Source organism: Eucyclogobius newberryi, unplaced genomic scaffold (assembly GCF_026437365.1).
Source record: "Eucyclogobius newberryi isolate DKJ021-1_F unplaced genomic scaffold, fEucNew1.0.hap1 SCAF_13, whole genome shotgun sequence".
NCBI classification, from domain to species: Eukaryota; Metazoa; Chordata; class Actinopteri; order Gobiiformes; family Gobiidae; genus Eucyclogobius; species Eucyclogobius newberryi.
In genome coordinates this window covers 16,334,136-16,346,501 of record NW_027315757.1, presented here as the reverse complement: position 1 = coordinate 16,346,501, position 12,366 = coordinate 16,334,136, and positions in this window count along the sequence as shown.

Here is a 12,366-nt window from a genome sequence, read left to right as displayed (position 1 = left end):
CGGGCCCTAACGCTAAGTAACGGGCCCTGACGCTTAGTAACAGGCCCTGTCGCTATGTAACGGGCCCTGACGCTTAGTAACGGGCCCTGGCGCTAAGTAACGGGCCCTGACGCTTAGTAACGGGCCCTGTCGCTTAGTAACGGGCCCTGTTGCTTAGTAACTGGCCCTGTCGCTTAGTAACGGGCCCTGACGCTAAGTAACGGGCCCTGACGCTTAGTAACGGGCCCTAACGCTAAGTAACGGGCCCTGACGCTTAGTAACGGGCCCTGTCGCTATGTAACGGGCCCTGACGCTTAGTAACGGGCCCTGGCGCTAAGTAACGGGCCCTGACGCTTAGTAACGGGCCCTGTCGCTTAGTAGCGGGCCCTGTCGCTTAGGAACGGGCCCTGTCGCTTAGTAACGGGCCCTGTTGCTTAGTAAATTGCCCTGCCGCCAAGTAACGGGCCCTGTCGCATAGTAACGGGCCCTGACGTTTAGTAACTGGCCCTGTCGCTAAGTAACGGGCCCTGACGCTTAGTGACGGGCCCTGTCGCTTAGTAACGGGCCCTGACGTTTAGTAACGGGCCCTGTTGCTTAGTAACAGGCCCTGTCGCTTAGTAACTGGCCCTGTCGCTTAGTAACGGGCCCTGTCGCTTAGTGACGGGCCCTGTCGCTTAGTAACGGGCCCTGACGTTTAGTAACGGGCCCTGACGTTTAGTAACGGGCCCTGTCGCTTAGTAACTAGCCCTGTCACTAAGTAACGGGCCCTGTCGCTTTGTGACGGACCCTGTCGCTTAGTAACGGGCCCTGACGTTTAGTAACGAGCCCTGCCGCTTAGTGACGGGCCCTGTTGCTTAGTAACGGGCCCTGACGTTTAGTAACGGGCCCTGCCGCTTAGTGACGGGCCCTGTCGCTTAGTAACGGGCCCTGACGTTTAGTAACGGGCCCTGACGTTTAGTAACGGGCCCTGTCGCTCAGTAACGGGCCCTGACGTTTAGTAACAGGCCCTGTCGCTTAGTAACTGGCCCTGTCGCTAAGTAACGGGCCCTGACATTTAGTAACAGGCCCTGTCGCTTAGTAACTGGCCCTGTCGCTAAGTAACGGGCCCTGACGTTTAGTAACGGGCCCTGTCGCTTTAGAACAGGACAAAGCTGTAATCTTTGTGGCGTTTTGGCTCCACATTTAGAAAACGCTGGCTTCTGTTTTAGTCTTTTATGAGTCTGAGGTGAAAAGAGCGACGTGGAGCAAAAGCAGAAAATAACTGTCACCGACACGTCTGTGCTCCGGGGGCCAAGAGGAAGAGAGACATTCACTGTCACTGACACGTCTGTGCTCCGGGGGCTGAGAGGAAGAGAGACATTCATGAATGAAGTCAGAAGGAGCTGGAACGCGCTGGTCGTACGTAAAGTCTTAACGCTGACGTCGGGCTGAGCGCCGCAGCATGTTTGTGACGATTGTTCTGTTTCTACTGTTATTCTAATGATCCGTCACGATGAAGACGATGAAGACGATAAAGACGATGAAGACGATGAAGTTCGATTGAAGACGGTGAAGACGATGAAGACGATGAAGATGATAAAGACGATGAAGACGATGAAGACGATAAAGTTCGATTGAAGACGGTGAAGACGATGAAGACGATGAAGATGATAAAGACGATGAAGACGATGAAGACGATAAAGACGATGAAGACGATGAAGACGATGAAGACGATGAAGCTGCTTCTGTGTCACAGGAAGTGTGAAGGTTTTACTGTATATATTTTTTATCTATAGATGTGACAAGAAGCACATTTGTGGAGGCGTCTGAGTAAAGCAGTGGGCGCTCGGAGCGCAGAAAGTGCACAGAGGAGGCCCCACAGCCTGAATGGGCCCCGGGGCCCCGGAGCGGTAACATGCTGCAGTTGGACGTCCACACTGGGCTTGAGTCCGGCTGGTGCTCTGGTCGTAACTATAAGTTGGTATGAACTTTCAGATTTAAGTCTGATGTTGCTTCAGACCAGGACCAGGACCAGGACCAGCACTAGGACCAAGACCAGGACCAGGACCAGGACCAGGACCAGGACCAAGACCAAGACCAGGACCAGGACCAGGACCAGGACCAGGACCAGGACCAGGACAAAGACTAGGACCAGGAGGAAGAGTTTAAATTTGATTCTAAACTCGACGGGGAGCCAGTGAAGAGACTTCAGCACTGGCGTAATGTGCTCTCTTCTTTTTGTTCCTGTTAGTAATCTTGCTGCTGCATTTTGAACCAGTTGAAAGCTTTTTATGGAGCTTTTAGGACACGCTGCGAGCAGGAGTTACAGTAGTCTAATCTAGTCGTTACAAATGCATGGATAAGTTTTTCAGCATCGCTTTTAGGCAGGACTCTTCTGATTTGGGCTATATTACGCAGACGGAAATAGGTCAAATAAGACTCTGAGGTTTCTTACAGTAGAACTGGAGGCTACACTAACATTGTCCAGTGTGACTATCTGCTCAGATAGAGCGTCTCATAGATGTTTAGGACCAGCACAATGACCTCGGTTTTTCAGGGTTAAGAAGCAGATAGTTAAGTGTCATCAAGGTTTTTATCTCCTTCACACAAGCACTAAGTCTGTCTACTTGATCGCTCTGATCAGGTTTCATTGATAAATACAGCTGAGAAAAGAGTAAACAGAACTGGACCAAGTACTGACCCCTGTGTCACACTACAAGTTACTTTAGAGCAAGGTGAGGAGCTCTGGTTTAACAAATTGGTACCTTTCAGATAAATAGGATTTATACCAGCTGAGGGCTGTTCCTCCAACACCTACATCACATTCTAACCTCTGCAGTAGAATGTTGTGGTCGATGGTGTCAAACGCTGCGCTGAGGTCCAACAGAACCAGGATTGACAACCAGTCCATCATCAGCGGCTAATAACAAATAATTTGTGACTTTAACTAGTGCAGTTTCAGTGCTGTGGTGGGCTCTGAACCCTGCTGTGGTGGGCTCTGAACCCTGCTGTGGTGGGCTCTGAACCCTGCTGTGGTGGGCTCTGAACCCTGCTGTGGTGGGCTCTGAACCTTGCTGTGGTGGGCTCTGAACCCTGCTGTGGTGGGCTCTGAACCCTGCTGTGGAGGGCTCTGAACCCTGCTGTGGAGGGCTCTGAACCCTGCTGTGGTGGGCTCTGAACCCTGCTGTGGTGGGCTCTGAACCCTGCTGTGGTGGGCTCTGAACCCTGCTGTGGTGGGCTCTGAACCTTGCTGTGGTGGGCTCTGAACCCTGCTGTGGTGGGCTCTGAACCTTGCTGTGGTGGGCTCTCGACTTGGTCGAGGCCCCTGTAAGTATGCTCTGGACCTGTGAGCAGTCGGGGGGGTTTCCCCGGCCTGGAGGCGGGTGGAGGCGGGTGGAGGAGGGTGGAGGCGGGTGGAGCTGGTACCACGACTGCAGGCGTGCTCTAGGAGGTGGCACAGGAGGCTGAGTCGGCTCTGATGGAAGATTAGGAAACCCAGGCTGTGAATATATCCTCTCTTCAATCTCAAACGCCCTCTGCAGGTTCTGCATCTGATCATTGTATCGGAGCCTAACCCTGGGCTGGGGTCTGGGGTCTGGGGTCCGGGGTCTGGGGTCCGGTCCCTCTTGATCCAGACCCCAGACGACACTAAGAGTTCATGAGATCTTAATCTGCTCCAGATGAAACACCTTTAAAGTTCTCCTGGACAGAGGGATTACAGCGACACAAACTGTGTTTTTGTCCTTTACTTTTGTGATCTGCGTTTGACCCGGCTTTGTCTCTACACTGTAAAACACACAGCTTTGTCTCTACACTGTAAAACACACAGCTTTGTCTCTACACTGTAAAACACACAGCTTTGTCTCTACACTGTAAAACACACAGCTTTGTCTCTACACTGTAAAACACACAGTTTTGTCTCTACACTGTAAAACACACAGCTTTGTCTCTACACTGTAAAACACACAGCTTTGTCTCTACACTGTAAAACACACAGTTTTGTCTCTAAGATTCTAAAGATTTCTTTTACACTTAGACAAACCCCACACTTCAAACTCCATCAATAAAAATAAGAACACGTTTAATATTTCAAACAACTAGAATACACAATATATCATGTTTTTATAGAGAGAGAGAGAGAGCGGGACGCAAACTCCGGGAAAAGCGAGGGCACCAGAGGAAGCCAGTTCCCGCCGTAGTCATGGGTAACGTGAGGTCCCTTCAAAATAAAATGACGCAAATAGCGAGCCTCATGCGGTCCCAGAGGATTTATAGGGACAGCAGTGTCTTGATTTTCACAGAGACCTGGTTAACAGCAGAAATGCCAGACTCTATTGTAGGTTTGGACAATTTTCATCTGCTGCGGGAGGACAGAACGAAAGAATGCGGAAAGAAGAGAGGTGGAGGTCTGACGAAGAGCGGTGGAGGTCTGAAGAAGAGAGGTGGAGGGCTGAAGAAGAGCGGTGGAGGTCTGAAGAAGAGCAGTGGAGGTCTGAAGAAGAAAGGTGGAGAGCTGGCTGTGTTTGTAAACACGAGCTGGTGTAAGCTGGAACACTGCACAGTGAGGGAACAGCTGTGCAACAAAGACATTGAACTATTGGCTATTGGCATGAGGCCATATTATCTGCCCCGGGAGTTTTCACATGTGATTTTGATCGCAGTCTATGTGGCCCCGTCTGCCAATGCTGAATATGCTTGTGAAGCATTGCTCTCCTGTGCTTGTGGGCTGCAAACACAGCACCCACAGGCTCTCTTCCTCATCTCTGGTGACTTCAACCACGCTTCTCCCTCTTCTGTTCTACCAACATACACCCAGTATGTCACCTGCCCCACCAGAGAGAATAGAACATTGGACTTGTTTTTTGCCAACACCAAGGAGGCTTATTCCTCTTCCCCCCTCCCTCCCCTGGGCAGCTCGGACCACAACCTTGTACATCTGAGGCCTGTGTATGAACCCATCGTGCACAGGCAGCCTGTGGTGTCCCGTGAGGTGAGGATGTGGTCTGCTGAGAGCGAGGAGGCTCTGAGGGACTGCTTCAGCACCACTGTCTGGACTGAGCTCTACGACCCACATGGGGAGGACATCAACACCATCACAGAGTGCATCACGGACTACATCAACTTCTGTTTTGAGAACATTGTTCCCTCCCGGACGGTGCGGTGTTTTCCAAACAACAAGCCGTGGATTAACCGTGAACTGAAGGCTCTGCTGAAGGAGAAGAAGAGGAGTTGAGGACTGTGCAGAAAGAGCTGAGGAAGATCCTTGTCTTTTGGAGTGACAGGGCCACTCCTGAAGACCTTCTATGACTCTGTGGTGGCATCAGCTCCTGTAGGTGTGGCCTGCTGGAGCAGCAGCATCACAGAGAGGGAGAGGAAGAGGCTGGACAAAGTCATTAAGAAGTCCAGCTCCGTCCTGGGCTGTGCTCTGGACTCGGTGAAGGAGGTGGGGGACAGAAGGGTCCTGGCTAAACTCATATCTATGCTGGACCATGAGTGTCGCCCCCTGCAGGTCACTCTGTCCGCTCTGGAGAGCAGCTTCAGTGAGAGACTGATCCACCCTCGCTGTGTGAAGGAGACGTTTCACAGGACTTTCCTTCTGCTGCTGTCAGACTTTATAACAAACACTGTTAGCCCTGAACACGTGCAATACTGACTTAACCATGTGCAATACCATCATATTCATGTGCAGTTACTGTCGTACGCACAAGCAATAATGTCACATTCATGTGCATATAACTGATGAAAATAGAGTACCACTGTCATTAGTATTATTTAATCCTTATTAAGAAATGAGAGGTTCTGTCTATAGGAGTTTTTGTTTAAAAGAGTTTTTGTTTATAAGAGTTCTTCTATTAAGAGTGTTTTTTAAGCTTCTTATAAGTTATCTGTCCTTTTCCTCTGTATCAACATAAGATAAGATATGATAATCCTTTAATATCCACACAAGGGGAAATTGCATTTGCAACAATGACATTTCCCCATGTGTGAATAATAAAGGAATATCTTATCTTATTTGAATATTAGTCACTACATTCAAACCTATCGCCTCAAACACCAGCTTTAACTGGAGGATCACATGACTCGCTGGTCAAACCGAGGCCTCAGATCAGGTTTTAAAGCGTCACCATGACGACGAGCGGCTGCTGAGCCTAGACCACATCTGGACTCCTGCTGCTCTGGTTTGAACAGGCTCGTGTCCCGCGCCCGGAGCTTCAGCTGTATATTTATATTTGGACAGAGTAATCAGAGTACTCCTGGAGCGCAGCGGGTGATTGCGGCACAGTGGCACAGTGGCACGATGGCACGGTGGCACGGGGGCACGGGTGCACGGTGGCACGGGGTCACGGGTGCATGGGGGCACGGGAGCACAGGGGGTGGCCTTCTCACAGAAACAAGGTCCTGGGCAGCATGGGGCCTCTCTGCGTGGATTTTGCAAGTTTTCTCCAGTTTCTCCTGAAAATATGTCCAACAGACTCCTCCCTCTGGGGCCAGGACTCCTCCCTCTGGGGCTAGGACTCCTCCCTCTGGGGCCAGGACTCTGAAAAAGAGTTACTAACAGTATTAGAGTAATAAACCTCCTCAGGGCTTCTAGAAACCGGCCGGAGAAAAATAAAACAAAGTGAATTTTAGGCTAAAACCTGATGTGATGATGCAAACGCTCTGTAAACGACACTGTCCAATGAGAAAAGAGTGGGTGGGTTGCAATACATGATTCCAAGATGTAATTATGAGTCTTTTTTTATTGAAAATTTAGTGAAATTGGGCCAGAAAACACCATAAACTACTAAAATAAATACAATTAGGCCTGATTTAAAATAGTTTGAAACTTTAAAAGGCGGCCTTGGGGGGTCCTCAGGCCTTAGAAGGGGGGTCCTCAGTTCCTGGGGGGGCCTCAGGCTTTGGGGGATCCTCAGTCCTTGGGGGGTCCTCAGTCCTTGGGGGGGTCCTCAGTCCTTGGGGGGTCCTCTGTCCTCAGGGGGGTCCTCAGTCCTTGGGGGGTCCTCTGTCATCAGGGGGGTCCTCAGTCCTTGGGGGGTCCTCAGGCCTCGGGGGGGTCCTCAGTCCTCGGGGGGGTCCTCAGTCCTTGGGGGGGTCCTCAGTCCTTGGGGGGTCCTCTGTCCTCAGGGGGTTCCTCAGTCCTTGGGGGGTCCTCTGTCCTTGAACTGATCAATCACAATGTCAGATTTGATTTAGTCTCATTAAAACTCGTATAAATGGCATTTGAGCTTCAATTTTAATCTTTATTCCTTTTGAAACGACGTCCGACAAAACGACTTAAAGGGGATTTGTCAAGACAACAGGCCCCTCCCCCTCCTCCGCCCATCACAAATCTGTTTTTAAACCTGGCTTTTCTTTATTCTCCGCCCAAAATACACATCTGTGACTCTCGCCGCTCGATTCCTCCTGGATTAAGAGACGCAGGAGACAAAGAAACGGGTTCGCTTGATTTGGACAGTTTGTGGTTTGTTCTTCTGCCAAAACTCCATCCTCTCGACCTGGACTCAAACATCTGGACTCAAACGTCTCGCACGTTGTAAATGTCCTATTTTTGGCCCTGACCGAGTTGGAGCAGCTTCAGTGTTTTCTATGTTTTCCAGATGTTCTGAGGCTGAGTGAGTTTTGTCGGGTAAATATTGTGTCGTGTAACGCTCAAGTGTTTAGATCGACAGAGGAAACATGTGACTCTGCAGAGGGCGGAGTCGTGTTTGAAAGAGTGTGACCCCGCCCAAAAGTTATATTCGTTCATTAAAATATATTTATATCCATGTTTTTATTGGGATTCATCTGTTTCATTTTTCATATTTAATTTAAAAAATGTATATTTAAAAAATATGTAAAAGATAAAAGAATAAACACAGAACAAAACAAAAATCTAAATAAATACATAGACATAAATTAATAGACATAAATTAATCAAAAATGATGGCACATTTAAACTAAGATAAAAGTCAGTAGCAAGTGTGAGTAACAAGTGTATTCACTATATAGTATTAGTATATATAGTATTAAGTGTTTTGTTTCAGTAAAACTACTACACAGGACAAAAATATACTCAAGTAAAAGTATCACATATAGATGGATGTTAGCGCTGGGACTAAATATACTTTTGAAATATATTGTCTCATCATGGTTGTTGTTGTTGTTGTTGTTGTTGTTGTTGTTTTTTATGGCGGTTGGCATCCGAGTGTTGCATTACCGCCAGACTTTATTCCTCAGACGTTTCGTAGTCCTCAGACTCTGTCGTAGTCCGTAAAAGTACTCCTTCCAGTGCCTTGACTTCCAGTGCTTTGTCCTCTGACACGGTGTTCTTTCTGAGCGGGAGGTCAGCTCCCCAGCACATTTGATCTGTTGTTGTTGTTGTTGTTGTTGTTTTATGGCGGTTGGCATCCAAGTGTTGCATTACCGCCAGACTGTATTCCTCAGACTTTGTCGTAGTCCTCAGACTCTGTCGTAGTCCGTAAAAGTACACCTTCCAGTGCCTTGACTTCCAGTGCTTTGTCCTCTGACACGGTGTTCTTTCTGAGCGGGAGGTCAGCTCCCCAGCACATTTGATCTGTTGTTGTTGTTGTTGTTGTTGTTTTATGGCGGTTGGCATCCAAGTGTTGCATTACCGCCAGACTGTATTCCTCAGACTTTGTCGTAGTCCTCAGACTCTGTCGTAGTCCGTAAAAGTACTCCTTCCATTGCTTTGGTGTTACAAAGCCCATGAGGTCATGATATGTCTTTGTGACTAGAATAGTTGTTGTTGTTTCAGAGACCAACCGGCTTTATTCCAGGGAGACTCTTCTTCATCTTCCTCTCCTTCTTTGACGTTCGGTGCTTCCACCGTACAGCTTTATTCTTTAGGCTTGTTGTTGTTGTTGTTTTATGGCGGTTGACATCCGAGTGTTGCATTACCGCCAGACTTTATTCCTTAGACTTTGTCGTCCTACTGTATCTGACACATGTACTGCAATACTTTGATGACTTTGATCTTGTTTATGATGATGCGTCAGAGCTTCACTGTCGTCACGGTTACAGTGATCTGACACTGACATGATTAAATGCTGTGACTTCCTGTGGTTTTAGTCGTGTTTTCATCACATCAGACTCGTTTATCACTTTGTAAACTTGACTCGTGCATTCAAGCTAAATAATGTTTCCATGTATTGTAGGTAAAGTATTTCAATACTTGTTCATACTCGCAGTATATCGTGTTTCCTTATGTATCCTGATCGTTCCAGCGCTCATGGAGGTCAAATCAGGACTTTCGTGTGTGATTGTGGTAAAGGAGCACGATTTATAATGTTTCATTTTCTGTGTTTAGTAACGACCGTCTCAGAGGTCAGAGGTCAGAGGTCAGCGCCGGGGGCAGAGCGGATCCTTTTTATTGGTCCTTAATGGCCCCTGAGAGCTTTTCCTCACATATCCATGACCTAAAGTCATACAGCGTGACACCCTGATGATGAGGTGTTCCTCCTCTCTTCTCCTTCTCCTCTTCCTCCTCCTCTTCCTCTCCTTCTCCTATCATCCTCCTCTTTCTCTCCTCTTCCTCTCCCTCTCATCCTCCTCTTCCTCTCCTCTTCCTCTCCTCTTCCTCTTCTCTTCCTCCTCTTTCTCTCCTCTTCCTCCTCTTCCTCTCCTCTTCCTCTTCTCTTCCTCCTCTTTCTCTCCTCTTCTCTTCTTCCTCTTCCTCTCCTCCTCCTCTCCTCTTCCTCTCCTCTTCCTCCTCTTCTTCTTCCTCTCCTCTTCCTCTCCTCCTCCTCCTCTCTTCCTTTCCTCCTCCTCTCCTCTTCTCTTCCTCTCCTCTTCCTCTCCTCCTCCTCTCCTCTTCCTCTTCTCTCCTCTTCCTCTCCTCCTCCTCTCCTCTTCATCTTCCTCTTCTCTTCCTCTCCTCTTCCTCTTCCTCTTTCCTTCTCTTCCTCTCCTCTTCCTCTGCTCCTCTTCCTCTCCTCCTCCTCTTCCTCTCCTCTTCCTCTCCTCCTCCTCTCCTCCTCCTCTCCTCCTCCTCACCTCTTCTCTTCCTCTCCTCTTCCTCTCCTCTTCCTCTCCTCTTCCTCTCCTCCTCCTCTCGTCTCCTCTTCCTCACCTCTTCCTCTTCTCTTCCTCTCCTCTTCCTCTCCTCCTCCTCTCCTCTTCCTCTCCTCTTCCTCTCCTCCTCCTCTCCTCTTCCTCTCCTCCTCCTCTCCTCTTCCTCCTCGTGTTGACTTTAAGCAGCAGCTGATTGGACTGTTTAGTTCCTCGACTCTCACGGGACGTTATCCAAACAGAGCCGAGACCCCAACTGCCCCTCGCTCTCCTAAAAACTCTTACAACACAAATAGTTATCAACACGGTGTCCGGAAGGGCATCTGGTGTAAAACCAGTTTGTGTCGCTCGCGCCGCAGGAGGAGACGGAGGCACTGAGACGTAGCATGTAGCTCGTTAGCTTCACTGTAGCTCACTGTCGACAACACGAGCGTCACAGTTGGAGTTTATGTAGTTTTCAGTCTTACATTTAACCAAAGACTAAAGTAATAAAATAATGTGCATAAAGTCTGAAAAGGAGCTCATTTTTTTCATGTTTAGTAAAAAAAGAAATAAATAATAAACGTAAAACACAGACACAGACACAACAAAAATCTAAATAAATACACTAATAGACATAAATAAAGCATCAAAAGATACAAAATCATGGCACATTTAGATTAAGATAAATGGCTCCCAAATAAATGTAAGTTTTTTGTTAAAAGGAGCTCATACCGCCTCTTTCACTCTGGTACATTTAACTACAAGAAATCCTTTCTCCTGTAGATTAAAGGCACTAGCCTGCCTCCTACTGGTTTAAGAAGGAACTACAATCACAACTGAATGTTTTGGGCGATGAGAGCATTTTTAAGCATTAAAATTGTCGTCAGTTAAATATGTGTTTGATTTTTTCTGAAGTCCTAATCGTACGTACTGTCCCTTTAACAACTGAATTACAACGCTGCCCCACGATCGGTCTCTAGAATATGCAGAGGTTATTGTTTATTCTTTATTTTATAAGTGGATTGTGCAAGTTTGAAGTCAACTCCCTGAAGTTGTAAGAAGCTCTTTCTTGGATGATGCTGGTTTGAGTGGTTCTGGACCTCGTGTCATCAGAGAACCAGGAAACAGAACTACGTGTGTGTTAAAGAAGCTTAACTTATTTGCCCTGTGACGAGCCCCTGTCAAGGGTGAGCCCCGCCTAAGGCCCAAAGTCACTGGGACAGGCTCCAGTCATCCGCGACCCTGAACGGGAACAAGCGGGAGAAAACGAATCAATGAATGAATGAATGAATGTATTATTATTTCTAGAAATGTTATTTCTCATTTATGATTAGTTGCTGTCCACATTGGTCAGTTTTGGATGATTTGCAAAGATTATAAATCAAAATCATCACAACAAAGTAGATACTTTTGTATTATTATTGTATAATTTGCAAATAATATGAGGTGCAGAGTTTTTGAAACCAAACATAGATCAATAATATCAAGAATAAACAACAAAGGACTCAAAACTGACCCCTGGGGGAAACCTCTGTCAAAAGCTCGGAATAGATCCCATGTGGACATATTGGGATCAATGTATTTTCTGAGTAAATTCTGATCCAAGCTCAAAAAGAGACTGAAACGTTTAGGCAAGGAAAGTTTATTTGTAGAGCACAATTGGTACAGAAGGCAATTCAAAGTGCTTCACACAACAGGGAAAACTGCATTAAAAGACATGACAGACATCACAAAACCTTCATTTCTATTCATTCAAATTAACAGTTTTGCTGATATGAATCATACATTTTGTCCGTGCTTAGTGATCCGCCAGATGGAAAACCAAATCGCCTTCAGAGGCAACTGTTGTTGTGATTTGGGGCGTTACAAAAATAAATTGAATTGAAATCTATTGGCCCACAATGGCCCACAATGGCCCACAATGGCCCACACTGGCCCATACTAGCAGACACTCCAGACACTCTTTCCCATATCCCAGCGTGACAGGCGTCTCCAGGATGAACACATCACTTCTCATCACATTCTTTCCCATGTTTATCCATCTCTAGACGTCAGCGCGCTCTCTGCCTCTGCACACGTCTGTGCTGAGCGTATATATCTTTTACCACGACTCTCTCGTCGACGCCTCTACCTTATGGGTGGAGCTTTGTATCTTTCGCTAAACTAACTGTCCCAGACAAAACTCGACCAAAGTTTTTAGTGTTTAGTGTTCAGTGCAATTTTCCAAACAAGGAGTGATACGTCTGCGCTTTTGTGGTTAATTTCATGGTCATGTCACGTTTTGTGCGATACTTCAACCTCAACAAGACATTTACAGGGACATTTTAGGACATTCTGATGCTTTGTGACAAATTGGTTTAGAAGTCATTAACATTTTCCATCTGTGTCCAGACTTTTGAAACCCATCGATAACAAGTT